The sequence below is a fragment of the Parasteatoda tepidariorum genome, chromosome X1, assembly GCF_043381705.1.
Source record: "Parasteatoda tepidariorum isolate YZ-2023 chromosome X1, CAS_Ptep_4.0, whole genome shotgun sequence".
In the NCBI taxonomy this organism is placed as follows: Eukaryota; Metazoa; Arthropoda; class Arachnida; order Araneae; family Theridiidae; genus Parasteatoda; species Parasteatoda tepidariorum.
In genome coordinates, this window is record NC_092214.1 from 39264300 (window position 1) to 39290536 (window position 26237).

Here is a 26237-nt window from a genome sequence, read left to right on the forward strand (position 1 = left end):
TAATGTAATGTAATGTAATGTAATGTAATGTAATGTAATGTAATGTAATGTAATGTAATATAATATAATAGATTTTTAACTGCAAATGACATAAAAAATATTAGACTATTTTTTTATTCAAAATAAATATTCATTACTTTTTCATACGCCCCATATCATGTTTAATAAAATATTCGTATGCTTTTTAATATATTTCTTAATATTTTCTACATGTCTTACCCTTTACTTTCCTAGAGTTTAAATGAGTCTGGAGCTATCCAGAGCTATATTTAAAAAACTTTCATGATAATATGAAGTAGATACGCTTAATCTCAAACATGCCTACCAGGTGAAAAACTTTGTCTTTTACTATCTCAACAAGCGTTCACTTTCATTCTAATGAACTCTTCTCAAATTTTATTGCCATTAGATATAGGACATGGCTGGATCTGAACATACCAATCAATATAAAATCCGTTTGAGCGATTACCAATTTCTCAGAAAGACCTAGAGGGGTTGGAATGAGTTGAGAAAGACTATCAGTGATAAAATTCCCACCTATCATCTAATAGTGGTTCATCCGTTTAGTTCTTCACTTGGAGGTGAGCCTCCCAAATTGGATCATAAGATCGATCTAACAGACTTGGTTTTTTTGCTGTCAAGGGCAAAATTCGGGCAATGCGCTGCAGAATTTCCTTTTCCTCAGCTGTACCATTTTTTATTTTTTTTTTACTTTTTCGTCTTTCGATACTGTCCTCCCCCAACTCTAATCGGTGGGTGGAGAGTAGGCACGTTTGCATTGACCACAGTGAAAAATCTAAAGGAAAAAAATAAATAAATAAAACAGAAAGAAAGAGAGGAGGAAAGGAAAAAAAAATGTGAGCTTGCTCTTCGAGTCTTATTTTGTAACTGAACTGGCATACTCCAGTCGCCTGATCTTGCAAAAGTTGCAGGAGCCGTATAATGTAGGCTAAGAGAAAATTTGATATTCCGTTTTAGCTTCTTTGAATGCGGAATAGCTTTCTCTTTCCAAATTCTAAATTTTTCTCTTTTTTCACTTCAGTTGTTTTATTCTTTTGGTGTTTGAATGTTACTTTGCTTGCTATTTTGAAATGAATACAGTGCAGTCTGCTGACGAACGATTGACGCAAGAAGTTGTTCAAATATTTATAGTATACATCGCTTCATAAAAATAAAGCCTTATATAACAAGGAAATTCAATATTGTCTCGAAGTTTTGCAGTCCCTTAAGATATATCCCACTTAAAAATGCTTACTCTGGTTCTGACACTTCATTTGTCCCTTTTTAAAATTTTTGCTAATATTTCTTATGTCTTTATAATTGTATATCAAGGCTGAAGTCATTGTATACTGTAGTATCAGCTTTATTTTTCTGTTTTTAAAATTATATCTCAAAGCTGTTAGCACTTTCAGTTTATTCATTTATTTATTTTCGTTTAGAAAATATTTTTTTGTTTATAAAATTTGAGCACAATTTTTGCGAGTAGGCTTGAATTCAACGCAATAGGTTCATAGAAAGATTAAATGCAAAGCTACTCGCAACATATTTATTAAAACTCTCTAGTTGATCGTTTCATTTTTAAATGAGCGCCTCAGATTTCTGCTGTGGTTGATAAGATTTAGAAGAAAGTGATACTTAAAAGAATACTTTTCAAAGTTATGTAAGTAAAAAATCATTAATGTAAGCTTACGTTGTATTTTTTAGCAAATTTTTTGCCACTCAACAGTAGAAAATAAAGGGAAATATTATGTTTCAAAAAACGCTAAGTTTGCTTTTTGTGTAGTGATTAAAGCAGTTTAAGATAAATTTTTTAAGACAAACCAGGAGAAAACAAATCTGGTGAACAAAAAATTCAGGTTAATGCAATCGAAATATGCTATATTTGAACCATTCAATAGTAAATTTTCCGGTCATATGTTTTTTCTTTTCTTTCTTTTCTTTTTTCTTTTTTTTTTTTTTTTGTNTTTTTTTTTTTTTTTTTTTTTTTTTTTTTTTTTTTTTTTTTTTTTTTTTTTTTTTTTTTTTTTTGATTTACTGGAAATTCTGAACTTCAAAACTATAGTTCTTATTATCGAACACTTAGTAAATAATGCAAAACCGAGAAGTAAATTTAACTGAATAACTGGTTTTTATTTCATTCGCTAAGATATCGTGAAAAAATTACCAAATTTTTTAAAATTTTATCGCATATTATAAAGTCTTATTTTATTTTTAGATTTGCCTAAATCATTACCAAAGCGAATAAAAAAAAATCACAACGCTGTTTGGCGTTCTCATAAGATCAGAAACACGACAAGACAATAATTACTCTGTTGTAGTAGTTTTGATCATAATTTCTTTTTCTCAGTGCAGATATTATCCCAATTGTCAAGTCTTAAAATACGGAACATCATGATGCTTATGGTTACTTTTCTGTAAGTTTGCTCATGAGCGGTTTACAGTATAAAGTTTCTAGATAATCAGAATTACAAAACTAATCTATTCATTTTCATTGATTCAATAGTTTTCTGTTCTCTATCAATTCAGTCAAAAAACGCAATTTAATGCCCATATTCACTGAAAAGCGATTGATTAAAATAGCAAGTTAATCAATTTAAACTGTGTCTCACAGTGTTTTGAATTGTTCTTCTTACTCAATTCGTATCAATATCCTAAATAATAATGATAATAATCAATTCGTTATCAAGTATGTTAAATGGTAATTTAAAAAAAATAGAGTTTGAGACAATTATCAAGACTACTCTTATTTACTGCTCTGTAGTTTAATTTTTTGGATACCTAATCAAAATCTGTAAACTGATTTATTCACTATTACTTTGAACATAACTACTGTTGCAATTAAATTTTGAAAACTAAATCAACGCCCACAGTCCCATAAAATCAACTAAATAAAATGAATTTTATATAAATCAATTAAAAATTGTCTTTAAAAGTACTCAAAAGTTGCTTTTCTGTTTATGATTATTGTAGTTAAATGTTAATTTCTTGAAAAATAGTTGTAATTATTAAAATTAGAAAACAGAATCCTTTAACGTTGAACGTCTAGTAGTTTTATTAATAGTTTACAATAGAAATTTTTTGACCTAATTTATCGGAATGAATAAAACTGATTATAAAGTTAAAAATCTTGTAATCAATAAAATTACCAGAATATGCACTATGCACTGTAAAAAATTTTGAATAAAGCCGGCAATTTTGTTGCTTCATCCGTAAAATCCATTTTACCAAAAAAAAACAATTATAACGCAAAATATCACACCTTATTTTATTAGTATTAAATTAATTCAGTGATGTTACTGTAATTATTACTGCACAAATTACAGTGTATAAGATTTTTTAGTTCCGTAACATATTCCGTTAAAAATAAATTTGACGGTAAAAACCACCGGAACCTTGAATGCTACTACTTTTTTCCGTATTTTGAATCAGAATTTTTTACCGTAAAGTACATGTTTCTGACTCTACATGATCAACGAAAAGATTGGTAATTTTTTCCGAATCTCTTTGCTAATGATTCTGGTGAAATTAATAGTTGCATGTGGTCTTATAACATGAGATAAAATTGTGTAACTATAGTAATTTTTTTTTTCATGATACCTTAGAGCATGACATAAAAACCAATTAACTGGTTAAATTTACTTTTCAGTATTGTGATTTTTAGAAAATGTGTGGTAAAAAGAACTATAATTTCAAAAACCAGAATTTCGGTTAAACCTTTAACAAATGAATGGAAAATTTATCAAATGAATGGTTACATACTTTATACATAATTCAGTCAGAAAAATAAAAAAATTAGATACCATTTAAACCAATGTTTTTGCAATTTTCATCTAAATTAAAACCTAAATATTTAGAAATCTATTATGTTGATTCGAAAATTTAACTGATGTTACGTAGTCGATTTTGCATCAGCGTGTCCAGGAAATACAATACTACATTGTATTTATAAATAGGGTAGAGAATTCTCTGGAGGTTATACGTTAACAGATGTTTAACTTGCTCACAAGTCGGGCCACGAATTTCTGGAATAGCCAATAATTTAGCTGAACTCGACTCAATCTAGCTTCGTGCTTTTTGACATGTTCATTTAGAATCTGTACCAATCACTTGGGGTTTGCGAACAGTATCATTATTTTACTGCAGTAATAGGATATTTGCCATGTAATTTGTCCAGAGTGTCTACTGAAATGAAAACAAAACAACTATTCTATTTTCGGTTGCAATCAGTGATTTGTTTCGTTTGAATTAGAAAAAAAAATCTTACTTTCGTTTTATATCAGAACTTAGTTGAATTGCGCTGCAATCTATAATTTTTGAACAGTTGAAGTTTATTTAGATAATTTAAGTTTCAATCTAGTTCAATAAAATGCATTTATATATATATATATACAAAATAATANGTAATTTTCATTTTTTTTTTTACATTTTTTTTAAAATTTGTTGTGAATGTAAATGACACCAAGACTTATTCAAAAATTGGGGATACTTCCATATTTCCATCTGTTGCGTCAATTAGAATCGCCCAGACGCTAAAAAAATTTTAAACCCGCTAATTAAAAAATAAATAAAAAAAACATGAAAATAAAATAATAGGTTCGACTGGAATTTTTTCTACTTGAACTCTCAGGTTGGTCCCCTTTTGAGATGGTTTCAGTTTTTTTATATTTTGCAGGCCCCTTCATGGAAATTCAGACGATTTGTCGATCATTCTGCTGCAGAATTCTTCCCCAAAAATTATGAAAACGTCTCGGATTTCCTTAAAAGCTTTAAAACTCTACAAATTCAACTTTCGAAAATGGTTGAATTACCCTTAATTATTTTCACATCTGGCAAAAGAAAGCATGTTTTAGGAGCTCTTCAATTTCAAGAGGATGTAACATTTTAATCAAAAATTTAACATGCCATGTAAAATACCCTAAGAACTACTGTTGGCAGTTTTTATAAAAATGCAACTATTTGATGCAGTACAATTTAAAAACTTTCAAAGATTTCAAGAGGAATATTTAACTTTTAATAAACACATATCTCTATATAATGATATTTCCTTCTCAATTCATTTCAAATGTTTAATGCAATTCAAAAAACATACACTATCTATTTGCGTGTTGTGATTATTTTCAATAACTGTGAATTTCACATTTATAGTATAATACTTCAGAACTTCATTACAAAAATAAAGATAAACACCATAAAACAGCGATCAGTACAAAAAAAATCAGCCATCAGCAAAATCAAAACAGAAAAACAAAAACTAAAAACGTTTATTAAACTTATTAAGCTGGCTTTGTCACTATTACAGATTTTAATAACGAAACCTTTTCAAGTGACGTCATCATGTCACTTGCAGAGCTGCAGTAGCTAGCTTGTCTAGAGATTAATAATAATCTCAATCGACCAATAACGCTTTAAGACAAAACATTTTAAAAGACCATCTTCAATGAATATGGTTTACCTCTTCCGACCACCGCAGAAAAAAGAAAAAAATAAGCAACTAAAAAGAAGAAGCATTCACACCAAATGTGGTTGCTGCCTCTTCGATCGCCGAAGGGAACAAATTAGATTTCACCAATCAGGTTCTCATATTTTTCCATTCGGCGATTGGCAGTGCGGTAATCACATTGGGTGTAAATGCCTTTTTAAGTAAGTTTTTATTGGAAAAATATTTTCAGTAACCAGCGTTCCCATTCTACTTCAACAGCAATCGGAAAAGCGTGAATCGCATTCAGTGAGAAGAACCGGGTACATAAACCGATACCGCACACCCTCAGTCTTTTTGCAGACTGATCCAAGTGGTCACCCACCCGCGCACTGACCGCAGCCAGTGATGCTTGACTTCGGTGAGTTGCATGTATATATATATATATATATATATATATATTGCACCTCTTATCACACAAATTCGACCTAACATGGAATTTGGAATATATTTAATACAAACTTTTAAAATCATAAAATTAAAACATATCAACTTAACGTCTTTTTTTTAGATTTATATTAATTTTTATAAAATTATGTTTCTAAAATAAATATACCATCTACGCTAATAAAATTTATTTACATGCAAGTTAACATTAATTTCATTTATATTCTCTTAACTTTATAAAAAGACAAACTGTCACATTCTTTCAACATTTTAGTTAAATTGTCATTCTGTGAGAAATTGCATTTACTATTAAAGCTTATTTTCCTTCATAATTTTGCATAAATATGTTTACTAAATGCTGAAAAAGAGCGAAACTATTATTTTTTCAAATTGAATTTCAATTGCTTACGAAAATATTTTAATTTGTAACTGAAAGTTTTCCTAAAACTATTATTTTTTGTTGATAGAAACTTCACTTCTGAGCAATTTTCACAGCTACCATGAATTCTTAATCTAATCATATTTGCCGAATAAATATTCATGTAACCATAATCATTTATGAATACCACCTTGAGGCTATTTCTCTTCTTTTGCCAGAAAATTTTCTGGTAGTTTCTACATTTATTTTTGGTATTCACTTCCTATAGTGTTAGATAAAAATAACCTAAATTTTATTAGCTCCATTTGTTACGTCAAATATTTCACATTGTAATATAAAATAAATTTCTAAATCCATCGCTTTAGTTAGAAAATAAAATGAATATTTTTGGTAGAATTATTCTTGCTTCAATTGACTAATTGTTTTTTTAGACAAGCAGTAGTGAATCATTTATTTAAATATGTAAAAGACGGGCATACTATGTTTTTTTACGTATAAATTGTTTTCCCATAATGATGCCATCGGACATTGCTAATTTTTTTTCAATTTATCCTTTTTCAACTTTTTGCTAGAGGTGATAAAATCTTGTGAGATTGTAGAAGGGGGAAGAAGGTCTGGTAAAATTAACATAAAGCATAGTAATATCATTTCTGCTGAAATATTGGAGTTCTGTATATAGAGATCTGTATAAAAAGCATGCGGTATTTTAATCATTCATTTGGAAATTTTTCCGTCAGTCTGGTAACTGTTGACCATAAATTCTGATTTTCAAAACTATAACTTTTATTACTATACAGTTAGGAAAAAATGCAAGACTAAAAATTAAATTTTATAAAATAAATGGTTTTTATGCCATGCTTTAAGGAATCATAATAAAGCTACCAAATATTATCGTGACTATAAAACTATATTACATATTTATTTTTACCACGAGTCTGATGGAAGCGCTTCGGTAAAAATTACCGAGGTTTTCGAATTTACTATAAGACCAGAAGTATGATAAATGTTATCGTATTCTGGTAGTTTTGATCAAATTTTTTCTCTCAGAGTAGAATTTGTTACTGATAAAAAAAAATTTTGAAATATTATATGAACTAATAGTAAGTCTTTGCTAATAACTAAAAAGCTAATCGTAAGTCTTTGTTAAGATGTTTGGGAAATCAAAACCTACGTTTCTTTGGAAATTTTACAACAGTTAGCAAAGATATCTGTGTTTTGCCGTGTTCAACTCCACAGACTTATAAACGAATTTATATATATTTAATAAACTTCCATGCAACAACTTGGTTTTAAAGTGTGACTAGAAAGAAATCATTATTTAGATGCACTCAATTTAAATGTAAAAAACTCAATAATCAGTCAGATGTAAAATTTAGAAGAAATTTTCTTTTTATATGTAAGTTTTTGCGAGTAAATTTTTTCTAGATAATTTTTTTATAAAATTTGTTTTTTTCTAATTTTTTTTCAATTAAATGAGCAATGGTGGCAAGTGGAAGTAATTAGTTGCACTTTTAAAAATTTGATACTCAAATATCAGGAAACTATCTTTTTTTGGACAAAACCGATTCTTGGTACAAGTTCCGAGCAAAAATTTCGTCTGAGTGACGAAATAATTATCATAACTTTTTCGAGGATACATTTTCCGTCAAAAATAAAGAAATATTTCGTCATCCTATTTATTTCCAAAAATACAAAGAAAAAAAAAGATACCGAGGACTACTTGTAGTGCCTCATGGTATCTAACGGGTGGAATTGTTGATTACTTTTTCTTTGGTACCATATAGGTAGATCAACGTCATCCCAACAACGCGAGAACGACAAAAAGATAAATTGCACTCTTGCTAGAAGCGGGACTCAGTCCCGTGATTTTTCTGGTATGAGGTCCACTTTTTAACTACCATACAGTTCGACCGGCTTGTTCCGTCCTTCTAAGTTTGATCATCTAGTCTTCATTTTAGTTAACAATCTCCCATAATGCACTCCAAAGAGATTCCGAGTTGCGTCATATATTTGAGAGTTCGTGCTTCGTCATAAATCACGTAATTTCATAATAAAATTATTCTCTAAATTAGCAAAATATACAGCTCAAAGATTATTGAATGATCAAAAATAAGAGTTCTTTTATCTTTTGATAGTGTGTCATTGTGTGGGACTAGGGCCCTGGCATCGGCTAAAAATCTTATCAGCTTCAGATTGATGTGTAACATCGTGTATGTAAAGAGCGACCGGCTCGGAATTCTGATCCTCGGTGTTCTGAGAATATTTTTTTTTAAATTTTAAATTAACTGTTTGGAAGTATTTTAATTTAAAAACGTATATAAGAGTATTTTACCAATTTGTATATGAGTAGTTCATTAAATATGTAGTTAAACTTTAAATTCGGTTTTATTGATAAGAAAAAAAATAGTAAATAAAGAAGTAAAAAACAATGAAGGATATATCGTGTTTATTAGCCTTCTCCTGGTTTTTGTTCTTGTGAAGAGCAAAGCTGTTGATTCTTTTACTGATATTCACTTTCGCTGTATATATGGTAGGCATAAGGTAAAATAAATTCTACATTGAAATTAAAAAAAAAAATCAATTAAAGCATTTCAATACCTTGGTAATTTAATCAATTAATGCTATTTATTCACATGAATAATTTACGTTATCAATATTATTAATTATTTGATTAATTTATATTATGAATTTACGTTATCAATTTACATTAATAACTTATTTAATTTACATCTTCGAGTGATATTAGAAGATATGAAAATTTAGTTTTACTTAGCTATAAATTTTTCAAAATTCTTTATATTTTTATATTAGAAATTCGAAAAAAATATATTGTATATGTATTTCAATTAGAACTTAATTTTTATAATTCAGTTTCTTGTGCATTTTTAGGCACTAAAATAAACCTTTATGAGTACAATATACATTAATTCACTAACTGAAGTAATTTTACATGGCAGCATAATTGGAAAAGAAAAGTTCAATTTTTTTTCTATATGATATTTTAAAATTCAACGTAATGAAAAATGTATTTTGCGTAAAATATTAGTTATCTACCTTAACTTCGTTTTGAACATGATTTTTATTTGATTTTGAAGATATTAAAATCTTGGTCTTTGACAAATATTCTATGTAAATTAATTAAATAATGGAGTTATGTAATTAATGACTTTTACTGGCTATATATATGACTTTTGCTCGTGACCATTCAAGCATACATGACTGGATTTTCAATTAATGGTCATTAACATCTTCATATCAATACTTTTAAGTTTCCTTTCCAGATGTTCTAAAAGTATGACATCATAGAATGGCAAAACTTTGACAAATGCTCACTATTGCCATAACATTGCCATTTATTTGTAATATATCACAGCTTGTACCTGCAGTTAATGTTTGTGGTAAAATGTTAATCCTCCATCGTGATACTACGTAGTTTATTAATCCAGTTTATCGGGTTGTTGGAAATTAGAGCTACGTGAATAATAAATTTAGGATTTGCAGCATTTTTCATGCAAATCACCTTCATTAGTTTTTTTTTCTTTGTTTAATATACGATGCAAAATAAAAGACCGCGAAATAATGCGAAATTTAAAACAAACTAATTCAAAAATATGTGCCATTATTAAAAAAGTATTTTTTAAGGATAACAAAAAAAAAGGAATTTGTAGGACAATTAGTTGTTATTTTTATGAAATAATATTTACTTGGATGGGAACTGTTTGGCCACTATTGTTTTTTCTTGTTGAAAGTATTAAGTATTTCTTACTTTCCATAATATAATCTATTTTAAGTGCTTATTTCATAAATCATTAAACTTTATATATATATATATATATATACACCGAAGAGCCATTACATTATGACCACCCTGCTAATAACATGTAGGACAACCTTTAGCCCTCAAAACTGCTAGCACCTACCATGGCATTGATTCCACAAGGTGCTGATAGGTAGTCTGAGGTATCTGGTACCAAGCGCTCACCAACTAGTNGCTAAATCCATGTTTTGTTACGGTAATTTAATGTTCAGTTGCTTTTTTTTATATATATACATCTATAATTATCAATGTGGCTTTGAGCATTGAAATCTGCTCAATCAAATAACTCAATGAGGTATTTGAATCTGGTTAATATAATAACGATTCCATAATTACCAGTTTTTGATATTTTTATTACTTAATTCTGTTTTATTCAAGTTTAAAAAAATTGTTTCATGCTAACGATTCTAATTATGTGGAGTTCAAAGGGGTTGAGCAATGTTTCTTCGAAACATAGCTTAACCACTTCAAACTAATAAAAAACAGAATGAAACAAATAAAATTATTATAATATTTTTTTATCTGTTTATGTTTTTTATACTTTAAACAGAATAATAAAAAATTATTATAAAAAGTAATTGTTACTTTATGAAAAATACAGAGGAGCTATTATTATTGTTATTATTATTATTATTTTTACATAAAATCGCTCAAAATTGCTAAGAATGAACACAAAATTTGTAAACTAACAGCTAATATTTGAAGAAAAAAAATTAAAATGGTACTTTACCAATCACATGAAATATAATACGATAATATTGAATCAATATAATACGAGTATATTGAATCAATATAATACGATAATATTGAATCAATATAATACGATAATATTGAATCAATATAATACGATAATATTGAATTAATATACCAATTTTATCTACAAAAATTAGCTTACAATAAAAAAATTTAATTTTAATTTTCACTAAAGTTAAATTAATAGCTATAACACTGTATTTAACGAAAATTAATTTCACTAATTGTTTATATGTCTTATATCTTTCTGATATGCCACAGCATTCCGTTAAAAATCTCTAAAGTGGAGATTTTTGTTGAAATTCTACTTTAGGTATACGTTAAACAATATATGCGTTAATTATGTATAGGTATACATTAATAATGCATAATACATACAATAAGAACAATCATGCTTAATGGAATTAAATTGTTCAAATTGCTAGCATGATAGGTATACATTAATAATGCATAATACATACAATAAGAACAATCATGCTTAATGAAATTAAATTGTTCAAATTGCTAGCATGCTATAACTTTATATAACATAACATGATATAACTTATGATATAATTTATAACTATAACAAAATATAACTTATAACTATAACGTAATATAAGTTAAAGGAATTAAGTACTATAAAAATTTAGTTATTGCATTCTATTTTTAACATTGATAATGAAGTTATGAAATCTATAAATACTTAATGGAATTAAATTCTTTTTCATTACATTCTTAATGATATAACTTTTTACATCTTCTTTCTTATATTATTTAAAGATGTGAGTTTTATCGAAATTCATTATAAGGTACATACGTTAAATAATGCGTTACAATAGCAAAAATAGAAACAGTATTTTTAATATTAATATAGATTCTGGTGCATAAAAATAGAAAGTTAATGAGGTTTAATTAGAAAGATAATCAATTATAATGAAACAAAATTATTGCATTTCAAATATCCCTCAATTTTTGACCGAGCACACACAAAAATGAAACATAAAATTTTTCATTAAATAACTTAAAAAACCTAAATTTTGTCAATTTGTCTTATTATTTAAATTTTTTTAAATTTTCCTTTTAGAGTATTAAAAATTAGGGGTGTAAAAAATTCAAAATTATATACTATTATAAATGTTTAAAATATTTTATATACTTTTATCAATAGACTTTATCAGAAGAATAGCAAATCTCAAGTGCTTGGAAGATTATGGCAAAAATTTTTCGATACTTTAAATCTGTCATCACCGCAACAAGATTTTTATTTACAATATCAATCACCACCCAGTAGAACACTGCATAAAAAAATAAACAAGACAAAAAAGAAAATTTAGTGGGGAGAAAATATCAGTAATTGATAACCTAATGCGCGTTAAGACTGTTACATACACAATTCTCCAAAATTTATGACAACTACTGAGATATTAAGAGCTTATAAACAATGAAGCAATTTGTTCACTTATCTCTTGCAAATATAACAGAATGTATGCCAAGTAAAGTTCCCGACACAGTGAGATAATAAATTTCTCATTTGATTTAATTTGTTTAATTTTAGAAATTTAATATTGTTAATTCATTTTGATTAATTTATATGTATGCATGTATATATATATATATAGATAGATAGAAACTAAGACCCAAAATGACGGAAGTGGCCAGGGTGACCCTTAGGTATTTTGGTAGGTACCCCATAATACCAGGTAGGCTTGGTATCTATTGGTGTAAGCATATGGTACTCCATTTTTGTTTAAAAAAAAACAAAAGCATTTCGACATATCTATAATGATTGTTTGTGGAAAAAAGTAAACGCAATTACTTAATAAAATAATGAATAAGTATCGTTGAAAGGTTAATGTTCCATCAAATATTTTTTGTAACCTAGTCGAATAAAATATTGATGGAAAATACTGATAATCAAGTCTCTAATATTTTTTTATTAAATTAAATATGTTACAAATGTACAAATTTTAACATTTTGGATGTTGAATTGTTAATGAAACATACAAACAATATGGAAAGGGCCACACTGGTCTCTTCAAAATTTCTTGGTAATCAACAATGTGTAGTCTTTGTAGTGTTAAAATTGCTTTCAGCAAATAATTATCATTTTATAGTTTTATAAATATCACAATTATATTTTTTTAATCGAAATAATAGTAAAGTTCTTCGTTACCACTTAAAATTAAAATATATACTTCCATTTTTTCTAAATAAATGATTGATATTTGTGCAACAAAAAAATTCGTTCGTATTGTTATATCGTTCGTATTGAGAGAATTGTGGGAGATAATTAATGTATAGAAAATGTGTGGTTAATTTTTTTCCTGTAATGAAAGACGAGTATAACTGCCTAGAGTAAAAAAGTTTTGAATTGCGCTGAACGGTAATATTGTCAAAGTTTTATAAAACCTCTATTTCTTGCTGATTTGATTTATGTGAATATGAACTTGCTAATGTGATCAAATATGTACTATATTATAAATAGGGGTAGCGAAAAATATATTATAAAAACCTACAGAGTACTAATATTGCATATCTTAAAGCTAAAAACTTTTTAACAACCAAATAGTTTTATTGTATGCTTATTATATTTTAAATTATTTATATTGGTGAATCTTTTATATTTGTATTTTAAACTAAAATATATTTCTTCTCTTGAGTTTAACTTTATTAATACAGTTGGATTTTCCAAAGGCTATTATGTCAGCGAGAAAATCAGATACTAAATAAAGCTGTTAGTGAAATGAAACTGACTACAATGCTCAAAATTTAGGAACTTTTGTAGAAAATTATTCCTTAAAATATTATACCGTAAATTTTACTGAATTATTTATTTAATTAGAGTAATTCAGTAATTTTACGTAAACTATTACTGTAAAAATTACGGTATATCGAATTTTTCGTTTCATAACATCTTCCTTCAAAATGTAGTCTGCGGTAAAAAGTACCTGTACTTTCACAGTAATTTGGTCCTGAATTTTTTACAGTATCCTAATATGGTACAAAATAAATGCAATCATGGTTCATTTTATAGCTTATTAAGAGTGCAGACATTATGATTGAGAATAACGATATTTTCATTTAATGTTGAAACATTTTTCCAGAGATCCCCTTACCGCACCCCATCATTTTTCTTACATTTCATTGTATATTTTCTTGTATATTTTTCCCTGCACTTCATTGTATTTTATCTTACAAAAGCCTTTAAATGTATTTTTGAAATTCAAATATTTTTTTAGCTCTGTATTTTAAACTCAGAAATACGGCAGGGCGATTTTATGTATTCAAATTTGATATTAAGGAATAGATACTCGTATATATTCGCAAGACATTTATTGGCGGGCACATTGTTAATTGGATGCGTCAGTCGTTGAACTAAGCAGAGAGAAATCACCCAATATCATCACGTAGGCTCTTGAAACCTGCTGGCGAGTTTGATTTGTTCATAAATGAGATATGGAAAAAATCGCTTTCATGCTAGTAGAATCATCTACAAAGCTTGGTCCCAAAATAAAACGATGCATTTCATCGAAGAAAACAAGACCCAATCAGTTCTGTAAGTACCTTGACCAGTTCAGAATAGCAAACATATGTAAGCCCATGTCTAAAAAAGACCGCGAATAGTAAAAGAAAAAGAAAAATTATTGTGAGAAAAATCACACGGAGAAGATATCGGTGCCGAGGGAAGATATGATATGGTCATTACTAGAAATTCTTCTTTCCTTGAATCGTTTCATAATGTCTATCACTTTTCCAGCCCAAGCCTTAGGCTACGAATGAAATGTGATATCTGTTTCATAAATATATTGCTTTGAAGACATGCCGTGGATATCAGGTGGTCAGTATTGATGCGTAGATTTCTTTCTTATGTTTGATTTTTTTTTCTTTAGTTTTAGGTCGTTGTTTCTAGTAAAGGCTGCTTGAACCGCAATTGAGGGGGGGGGTATATGTGAATTCAGCCCTCGGCTACTACAAGAATGATTTGAAGTTAGACAGGCCTTTTTCTGATTTCGACTACAGAGTTGCATTGTTCTATCTATAAGTTAGTATTGTCTCATCGCCACAAGAGTCGAAAAAAATTGTTAGTACTTTGTGATACTATCCTTCGTTTTGAGCCGACATAAACCCCCTCGGGAAGTTGGATGTATTGGACACAAAGCACGTTCTCGTAGTTTCTTTTTTCTTTTTTTTTGGAACGGGAAAAATTTGTGAGACGTATGCCTTAAAGAGTTCATTTATCATTAAATAAACTTTAACTAGTTATTCAATTGAATTAGATATATTTTTGTAAAAAAAAAAAAGAAAACATTTATAGATGTATATTAGAATGATGTATTAATTAAAATAAAAAATATATATATTTATTTTAAAAATTTGAAAGAAATTATGCCTTGAAGTATTTTCTAAAGTGATATACTATTTTTAATTATGTAAGCAATAACCAGTTTTTCTATTGAATTAGTTATTATTTTGTTAAAATCATTTTCCCAGATATATTAGAATATTTGATTCATAAAACAAAATAATCGAATTTTTTTATTTTACTTCAACATTTGCGAGTACATTGCTTGAGGGTTCGTCAAAAAAAGAAAAAAACTTTTCTTTTATTAAAAATATTTGAGTGGAATTCTTCATTTAATAATTTTCGTATTAAATTAATTTTAATTTTTATTTGTTTGCTGGTCTTTTTTTTACTTTAACAAGTAGATCATTTTATTTGAATTCACCTTTTTTTTCCTATAATGATGCTTCAAAAAAAAAAACAGTTTTGATTTTTCATGTTTGTATTATTTATAATGTATATTTCCAGTGAAATAGTAGTTAGAAAAAGTATTATGTTTTCTTCTAGAAAAGTAGAGTTGCAAATTCATTCCAAATTCGTCATCAAGATAAAAATTTGCCGTTTTTCAAGGGATGAAAAAAAAATTACACTATTCAATCGGTAATATCCTTCTAATAAAAATGCATGATGATATTTTATCCCGATATATGCTACAAAAATATATCACACGTACGGCTTAACAAATTTTATAAAAAGGGGCTCACAATGTATGTTTGGAATTTATAAAACAGGATTTTTAAAAAGCAATGTTCAGTCAAGTTCTACCACTCACAAAGTACTATAGAATTTTCTATATAGACTCATAAAAAGTACATGACGTACGAAAGCAAATATACTAAAATAGAAAATTTATTTATTTCTTAAAAGACACATTTATTACTTATAGTTAGTTACAGATAGTCCTAAAAGACATTTTAATGACAATTTATCTGACTGTATTTACCTCGAACTGTAGTTGGTAAAACCATTATATCATTAAATGAGCTGTAGACCGTATTAAAAGATTTTACAGAGTGCCCATTAAATTTGAGCTGTAGCTATAAATGCAAAAAAAAAACGGTGTCTAGGTATTGTAAAGTGTCTATGCGCTTCAAGATGAGAGCATTTGTAGTTTCATCTGGAGAAAATCGGGAAAAATGTTCTTGTCTCGAAAATGATATAAGAAAAAATTAAGCAAATGCAAAATAGACAAGCATTATGGATTTATAAATGACAGAGAGGGCAGAAATTTAAGAAAAATCGGATTAAAGTACTGTGAAAAGTACCTGTACTCAGGGTGCGAGTACTTTTTACCTTAACATCCATCACTGAATTCCTTAACATGAATCACTGAATCATTGCAATTAAATAAATATTACTGTTGAAATTACTTTATAAAAGTTTTCGACAGAAAGGAATTCCGGGTGCTGGAACTTTTAACTGGAATATGATCCGGAATTTTTAGCAGTGCATTTGTTTGTGATGCCTCGTACATTGACGACGTGATCTAAATAACGTAAAATAAATAAAAGTCAATTATTTTTAAATTTTTTTTTATTTTTTTATTTATTGAAGTCGAAACATTTCTCCAGCATTACATGTTAAAATATATATACCTGGGAAGATATATATTTTTTCTTTCGAACGTCGTTTTAGCACGTCATTTTGCATTAATTTAGAAAGAACAAATGCCTGTTTTTTCTTAATATTAATGTATACAAGGCATTTATATGCATTGAATCTATACATTCCCTTTAATTATACTATTTTGTACCATTTCCGAACGAAAAAAAGTAGCTTTTAATTTCTCCCTCAGGTGGTGCTGTAAATTTTATTCTCTGACAAAGCAGAACCACTTTGCTGTACCTAGATATCACACACATTACTAGAGTTGTTGCTGTTAAGGTGGATAAGTGCGTTATGGGAAACATTAATACGTTAAAAAGATATCCTCTCATATATTTTTTCAGCGTAAATTTACATTTTGGTAAACTCTAATTTTGAAAAACAAAAATTAAATTAGCATTTGTATTGCGAAAAATGGTAGGAAAAACACACAGAAAATGGCTTGCTTTTAAACCCACTTTGGAGCTCAAAGGTATCTCATATGTGAAAGCTAAGTGTAACCAAAAAGAGAATTAATCTTTATAAAAAGGTTAATAAATAAATAAACGAATAATGTATTTTAAAAGTACTCTAAATAAAATGCTTCCTAAAAAAAACTTTTACTTTTTTTCAATTTTTTAATTTTTTATTTTATGCAATAAAAAGGTTTGATAGTTGGTTTACTTCGATAAATTGATTTTTCCAATAATAATTACTTTCCCTTCGATAAATACTGAAAAACGATGCACGAAAGTTTGTTCATACATCCAAGTCTTAAAACCTTTTTATCTCCTTCATTTAGCGTCAACGAAACACCGCTTTGTCACACAAAAATACTCCGAACAATTTATCATTAAATGATTAACATTTCTGCAACAGTTGGTGATTTTTCTCTCATTAGATAAGATTTGTAAGACACTAAATCAGTTTTAGGAGTGGTAAAATTAGTCATTGATTAAGAAATTATACATCAACTTGCGTGTGAATTCCAGTGTTAATCTTATGTCCACACCCAAGTATCGATCTTGAATTATACTCAGTAATTCCTATCTGTAACAAATCCAATCTATCAATTTTAAACACTTTTTAAAGACATAAATTACGGTATATAGCTGGCTTAACTTTTCATTGCATATCATAAAGTTTAGATAATTAAGTAAAACATTCTATGTGTTCAAAAGTATGTAAGCTACAGTACATTGGTATACGTAAAATGAATTGATCATCGTTACTTTAATGTATTAGGTTGATAAAAAAATATGACCGTAAACTGTACTCTGAAAGAAAAAATAAATCAGATTAATTTCATCAAATATATATCTTAACCTCGAAGTTTATATAAATGCATTCTTTTTCAAATCTCAATCCTTCAATCTATTTTCTGGATGTTTTTTAAATTATATATTCGCTGTCGAGAAGTTAAAGGTCAAGAGAACAAATTCGTAACAATGGCTTACCATATGGTTTACTATACTTTATTCATGTTTAATAATTACTTACTTTTAAATAAGCCAATTTTTATTCCAAACAATACTGAACACGGATGTAAATTAATTTCGTAAACAGAGTTTATTTCCCAAAAGTAGTAAAGTATAGTGACTTTACTTCGAAAGTAATTTGTAGTTGTAATAATAATTTTTCCTTATATCCGTCGTTAAACAACTTAAATTTGTCTTTTTTTTTGGGGGGGGGGTCACGACTGCTAATGTTCAACACCGTAGCTTTGTAATTTTGAGCAATATCCAGAAGACTAGGAAACTCCTGGATCAAGTATTGGGAGAAATTAGCTTTCGTGGGAGACTTTTCTATGGAACTAATCCGCGCTTGTATTACATGGAGAGGAAGACCACGAGAACATCCCACGGCCAGCCTGACGACATAGGGACTCTAACCCATGATTCGTCTACCACTGAGGATATTTTGCGCGAGCACTGTGGTCAGTGCGAGCCGGAAGCGGAACTCGCATCGACCAGCCATCTTTGGGGATTCGAACCCGGCTCACCGCATTGGAAGGCGAACGCTCTATCCCCCGAGCCATCGCGGCTTTAGTCATTACATTTAAAAAAAGAGTTGTAAGTGTGATAAAATAGTGTAGCTGCTATTAACTATGAAAAGAAGAATAAAAAGCGTAGTTTTTTTAAACTCTGTGAACGGCCACAAATTAAATCTTCAATTAGCTTTTGTTGCAGAATTTGCAGTTTTATTTTCGTAAATACATGTATTTCATCAAAATTGCATGGATTAGTGATCACGACGAATTAAACTGTTGCTTCATCAAATAGGCGTGACACCATTTTCACTCCTTGGTATGGGTACATAATTTTGTCTTAATTAAGTTTTTGCTAGCCAAATAATTCAGTTTTTAAAATAAAAATCTTAGCTTAAATTTTTTAATTTTTTTACCCCATTTTCTCAATTTTTCATGTTTCGTCTATCCACATATTTCCATGGATAATCCACATAATTGTATTTCTTATATATATATATCTGTATGTCTTATGTATGAAACATTAAAAATGAGTTGTCTGTTGGGAACTTAAATCCAGTGAAATTACTGTCAATTTTATTCTATTGCTTTTTTATCGGAATCTTTTACATAGGGAGTTGAAATTAAAAATCTTATAAAAATCATGCAGAAACTATTTGTATTCAACTCCCTTTAGATTACAACGAACTAGTTTTTTTAAAATGTAAAACATTTTACACGATTAAAACATTTTACATGTTCGTAAGTTTTCTATTTTTAAAGGGGGTATGATTTCAGACAATAACTTAAGGCTAGTTTCGATAAAAGTGACAAATGAGCTTTTTGATGTACAAAATTAAAGTTGTTCGAAATTAATTTAGTTTTTCTTATTGTCTATTTCTCACTTGAGATGTAATGTTAATTCGGACTAATGTAATATAAACATTCTCCCATCTTCGGTTTTTTAAGCATGATTCGAATCAAAACTTAAATCATGGTTAATTATGAGAAGTCTCATAATGCCTGAAGGCTTTTTAACAAATTTACTTGAAGTTATTAAAAATTAGAATATTTATTAAATGATAAATTAAATTATAAAGATTTTATGTAACTGTAAAACAAAAGCAAAATGCACGAGAAAATTGGCATCATGCTGTTATATGCACACGGTGTTAATGCAAAATATTCTACTGTCTTATCAAGAAGAAACCCTCAAAATAACCTTATAGTAATTAAAATAACCCTCTTTAGTTAAAAAAATTACACTGTCTTTTCTTAAAATGTAATAATATAATTTCGGAAATTTTTTAAAACTTTGCGCGTTTATTTTTAAATCTATATTGATTTTAATCAAATGCCTTGTTTTTTTCACTTCTATTGTTTGCTATTCTTTTTACTCCAATTAAAAAAATAGCTTCATAAATATAAACAAATCAAGCAATACTTTCTTAAAGCAAAAACGTTAATAATATAGATCCCTGCTGTGCAATTGATGTTAGTAAGTGAAATATACGATTGTTCTAAAATTATAATTTTCCTGCTAAATTTGAATAAATTGTTTGATAAATGAGAATTTTATATGAAAACTGCAACCAAAACGTGGGCTCATTAAATACGCATTCCTTGAAATCTTATTCCGCATGCTATGTATTGGCCAATAAATAAATTTTCAGGGTGGTTGTAGAAATATTTCAATTTAAAAGTTATCTAAATAGTCTATTCTGGTCACTAAAGTAATTAAAACTCAAATTTCAAAGTTTCAGTTCAATGAAAGTTAATAAAAGAAAATATTTTACTTCTGGTGGATTTGAAATAATATCCAATAACAATATTTAATTTTACCAAAAAAAACTGCATACTGCATGTATTTAAAAAGTTTTATCATATTTCGTACTTTTCTTAATACTCTTCATTTAAAAAAAAATATAAATACATAGATCTACTGCAATGTATTTAAATGTTTTTTAAGTAAGACATTATTAAGTTATTCGAGAAATAGCAATTTCAAAGGAGGCGGAAAATTTGTGTAAATATTTTATAATATGATGATATTTTAAAGATTTTGTTTTTGGCGTCGTTCTAATTGTCTGATGATCATTAAATAACTCAATACGTAAATAATTTAAAATGCATTTTCGAAAATATTTTCAGAGTAATTAAAACAAGTTTAGGTTTCATTTTCTTGAACTAATCATATTTTTGTTATTTACGAAAGTAGTTAAGTCTCTGTTTTTAAATTAGTAACTTGCAGTTATGTTGCCGTTCATTTTTTTAAATAATTTAAAAATAAAAAAATTAATATATGATTAAAATTATGCTTCATGATCAGAATTGTATAAAATTATACATGATTAAAATTAGATAATTATAAAGTGAAAACTCTTTCAATATTAACGAACTATATGATAAAGACGTTTCTGATTAAAACAAAAGCATTATCTTGGTAATAAAAATCGAAATATACGGTATTTATATCATTCATGTGGTAAGTTTTCCGTTCACTTGGTAATGGTTTCAGCAAAATCACAATTTTCTCTGTAATTAAGAAGTTAAAAAACTGCAGAAAATCTGAAACTCGTTCAAAAAAATGTGATTTGCCTAAGATTTACAGAATTGAAAAACATCTTCATTATTAAATGACAGGTTTAAAAGGATTCTATATTGTACAATAAAAAAATGAGGGATTGTATCTTTCCCTGACACAAATTTCACGCGATGGAATAGCAATCGCACAAAATATTTTAGTGTAGAAACTCAGCCTTGTAAAATATCACTCTATAAAATCTCAATTGCACAAAATACCGTGAGACAGAATATCATCAACAACAAGACATATTGTAGTACATAATCCATGATATGCTTTTATAACACAGTAAAACTGCACCTCATATGCATGAAATACTGGGGATTTGTGAATCCTATCATTAGATAAGAGGTCATTAAGTTGCAACTTTTGTTGCTTATTGTAACTGCGTAGATGAAAATTCGCTAAACCTGCGTAGATGAAAATTCAGAATAAAATTATAAAGAATATTTTTTAAATATCAGTCTTTGAAAAGAAGTACTTTTCAACTAAGTCAGGCAAGAGCTTAAAATAAGTATGATAAAAAGTATTTATGAGTTTCAAACAATTAATTTTAACTAGCAATGGCCCCTTGAGGAACTTGAGAACGAAATTCCTAAAACCTGCAATAAAAACTGAAAATGCAATATTGAATTATTGCAGAGATAAAATTATCGATTTGGAATCATGTGTAGACTGTAATAAAAAAAAATTAGTTTTCATATAATTATGGTTTTACTGTTTTAATTTTCTGGTATTTCTATCATCTAATTCTTATTTTAGAGATTTTTAATTTAATAAAAGACAATGTATCTATTGTTCGTTGTTCGACGATATCTGGTTTTTTTTCTTATATACATGACCATATATTTATTTAATTTTGGGCATTTTCATAAAATGTTTAAACATTTTTAATGAAAAGAAATTATTTTTTCTAAAAAAATACAAATTATTTGTTACTGTTAAAAACATGAATAAAAACAAGTGTTTCATTTACGATTCTTAGCTCTTAAGAGAAATAATACTCAAATGTGAAGATTTTTTTACCACGGAACCACGGAATACTTTCCACGGAAATCGTGGAATAGTTTACAATTTACTGTAATTTGGTTCACTCAACGCAAATTTGCAACATTAAATTGAAAGCCAATACCAATTAAATATAAACGTAAATAAATAAAAAAAATATTAAAGCAACGCTATCACAAAATATATATAGATCTCATATATATATTCAATTTCAAAATAAGGAGAAAACAACACATTATAATATATTTACTGTATATTATGATTACTAATATAATACATAAGAAGTATATACATAAATGTAGCATATTTAAACATTCGTAATACTAAATTTTTAGTATTTGATCTAGAATCTTATTTTTTTATGATGTAGATTTTGTCATTATCAAATTTAGTGTGTCATCTTCCAGATTCAATTTAAAAATGTACAAACACGTCTAAACATTACTAAAAAGTTTTAAATAATTTATACAATGTAAATAAAATGAAGTAGACGTCAAATAAATGCTGTCAAATGTTTCATTTTTGTTCCTTTTTATTTTTATAATTACTCTGTCTTAGAAAAGTACGTAAATGCGTAGATTAATAATTCATTTTTAACGACACACATTTTAGATGCGTAAATTAGTTTTATATTTTTAAGTAACTTATCTCCAAGCCATTAAATGAAAATCAAAAAATAAAAACATTTAGATCGAAACTAACGCTTATACATGAAACAAGTTACTGATATTTATTAAATATTTTTGAATATTCATTAAGAATGATTTTTATTTTTTTGAATAAGTACCCTAAAGTGTAGCTTTGTATATTTAGTTAATTTAAGTTTTCTTAATAATAATTAACATACAGTGTTTTTTCTTAAAAAAAACTATAGCTGTTAATATGATTACCATTTAGGAACAGGGGAGCATGCATTCGAATTATTTAGGATCCATTTACTTATTTTTTTCCTCAGATGGTTTAATTAAACACTTAAAACATTGCAGTAATTCTTCTGTATAATAAAAAGTATTATCAGAAGAAATAAACATAGTTTTAAAAAACTAGGCAAAGGAAATGAATGCACTCTTTGTTTACCTTTCAATAATAATGATAATAATAATAATAATAAATCAGGAACATTGTAGTAAAAATTACAATAAATTATTTTATTATATACTGTTATCGTCTTGAAAATGAAGTTAATAATAATTTATCAGAATGTTCATTTTATCACATTCAAAAAACTTCAATTGCTGGCGAAATCACACGTATTACTTTGCTACTTAATGCACTTTAAATTAAATTAAAATTAAATCAGTTTATAATTGGAATCTTGAGAATCTGCAGAATAATTTACAATCAAAAAATCTCGAAAATGATTTTTTTAAGAGTTTGGATTCAAAATGCTTTAGGAATTCAAAAAATACAAGGATGAAATTCCACATTTATTCAAAATAACAATAATGCACTTAATTTTTTAAAAAAAATAATTTTATTTTACAGTTTCATATTTTCCACACAACGAAAAAAAATATTATCGAACAATACTACCAAACGCTCCATTATCTCAATTTGCGGCTATGTGAACTTCCTTTTTAGCAAACATTTTCAAAAGAATAAAACAAAATACTTTCTTTAAAAGAAACAATAGAAACATTTATTCGTAATATACCCTATTAAGTGACGAAACTTTTATTAGTTTTGTGAAACTAAAAACTAAATACATCTCTTAGAATGTGAGAAGTTATAAAAATTAAAGATACGAAATTGCTCTTAAAACGAAATATGACGCTATTTCGCATTAAATACGAAAAGACTTGTAACTCTATCCCCTCTCAACAGTTTCTCTATCCCATTGAGGGTGCTTAAAAGCTTGCAAAAGTAAAGCCCGAAGGAAAAATATCAATTAGAAGAAACCACAGATTTCACCTTTTATCTGACACAATTTTAGTAAGAGTGGGAGAAAAATATTACTTTTAGAGCCAATTTTAATTACTATCTAATATACAGATATGCTTAGTTGTTAATTAAGCCAGCACCTTCAACTTCTTTTCTATTATTTTAAAAGTGACGGAACCTCTAAGCAAGTGTAGTTTTTACTTTTTGTCATTGCTCGTAAGGAAGAATAATAATTTTAAGAAGAAATAAATATTTAAGACAGTTAATTTATTTTTAATTTGTTCTTGAATTCGTTTCAGAATAACGTGCAAGACAATATCCATAACAAAAGTATATTTTTTAAGGTGCTTTAAAAAAAATGCGCAGTCGTGTACACTGACAGTCGTGTACACTGTCAGAATTTTCGTTCTAAAATTGCGGTAAAATAACCGGCAGCAGTCTGTCCTTCCAATTAACCGTAAAGATTACGATAAATTACGCCTCTTTACCTTTACGGTTTTAAAACCACTTACAACTAGTATAGATAAAAAAGCATGAATACAAAACTATACGGTATTTTGACCGTTTACAACTACAAAAGGGTCAAAACCGTAAAGAGGAATTTTAACTGGACATTAGAACTAGGCTTTTTGTTAGGTAATAAGTATTGAAGTTAAGTTGTGGTTGAGTTGTGTTTTATCATATTAATCGTGGAATATGGCTTAATTAGTTTATCTGGTGGTTTTACTTTAGCTTTATGGTGTTGCTATCTATGCGTGAATGAGAGCATCGTGTTTTAATAGTCCAGGTTCTCAAATTGGGAAGTGCAGGACACGGGATAATATTTGTGTTTTGAAGGGAATGGAGGAAATGTTGTGGTTTCAAAACTGGGAATCGAACCCTCGTTCAGTAGGTCATGAGATTGACAGATTAGTCCTCTCGGTTATAATATATCACTATCTGCAAGGAATTAAGTGGCTTAATTAGGTGGACCTAGTTGATGAGATAAAATTCTGGTTGTTTAACCGTGTTAGGTGAAGGTTGTTATTAAACGTTTTTTTTTCACACTTAACTGTTTGATTACCATTTTACTCATAACTATTTGACTGTTTTGTTTAAATATGATGAAATAAAAAAGAAAGAAATTGTTATTTAAAATTTTTTTCCCGGAGATTTCTAACAGTGTTGTCTAATTTTATTAACCAGATGGATAATGTTTTAGAATTTTCAAATGATTTGCTTATATAGTGATTATAATCTCAGGGGGACATTTCCTGCAAATGGTCATTTTGTTTTAAAACGCGTTTACCAACCCCAGTTTTACGAGTCCAATCCCATACAATGTTCAAATTCAATTTTATAAATTAGAATCAAATAAGAAAAATAAAAAAGACTTCCACTCAAAAAGCGCTATTCAATTGAATATAGATTGCTTAATTATGAACTGTTTGTTTATCAAACACGAAATAGTTGACATTAGAGACGATTTAGCTATTGTCGACAAATTTGCATAAAATCATAAGTTCAAAAAATAATAATGCATACTAAAACAGTTTAGCTACCTAAATCACAAGCAGCACTGCTAGTTGAAGTCATTTCTTGTTTGGTTACAGGGTGATGAAAGCTCTATAAAGTGGCAAAGAATAAACTCAATTGACCATATACCAGCCATGGTCACTATGACCGCGTCCTTTATTTATTCCTTAGTCCCACCTCAAAAGTAAATAAATAACTAAATAAAAAATAAATAAATAAATAAAAACTATGTGGTTTAGTCAATGTCATATGTAAATTAACGGGTAGAATGTGTATTGAATTCATATAACTGTGTTTAATTATCAGCAACAATATTATTCTTATTTACTCATGTACTACTTTATATTATTCTTATTTACTAATGTACTACGTTATATTATTCTTATTTACTATTCTTGAGAAAGGTGATACTGTTAATTAAAAGTTTAAAATTAATAAAAGTTTAATTAATGTGAACAATTTAATTATTACTTGTGTATAAGAAAAATATGTCGATATAAATCGATTTAATTTGTAATTACAGAAAATAAATTTAATATTCATAGTTGGAAAGGAAAATATTA

The 26237-nt window shown here is 27.7% G+C and overlaps 1 protein-coding gene across 4 annotated transcripts in view; it reads left to right on the top strand.

Annotated features, from left to right (window-relative positions):
* LOC107451043 (carbonic anhydrase-related protein 10-like) overlaps nucleotides 1-26237 on the top strand; it is a 346734-nt gene that overhangs the window by 257918 nt on the left and 62579 nt on the right. The window lies entirely within an intron of this gene.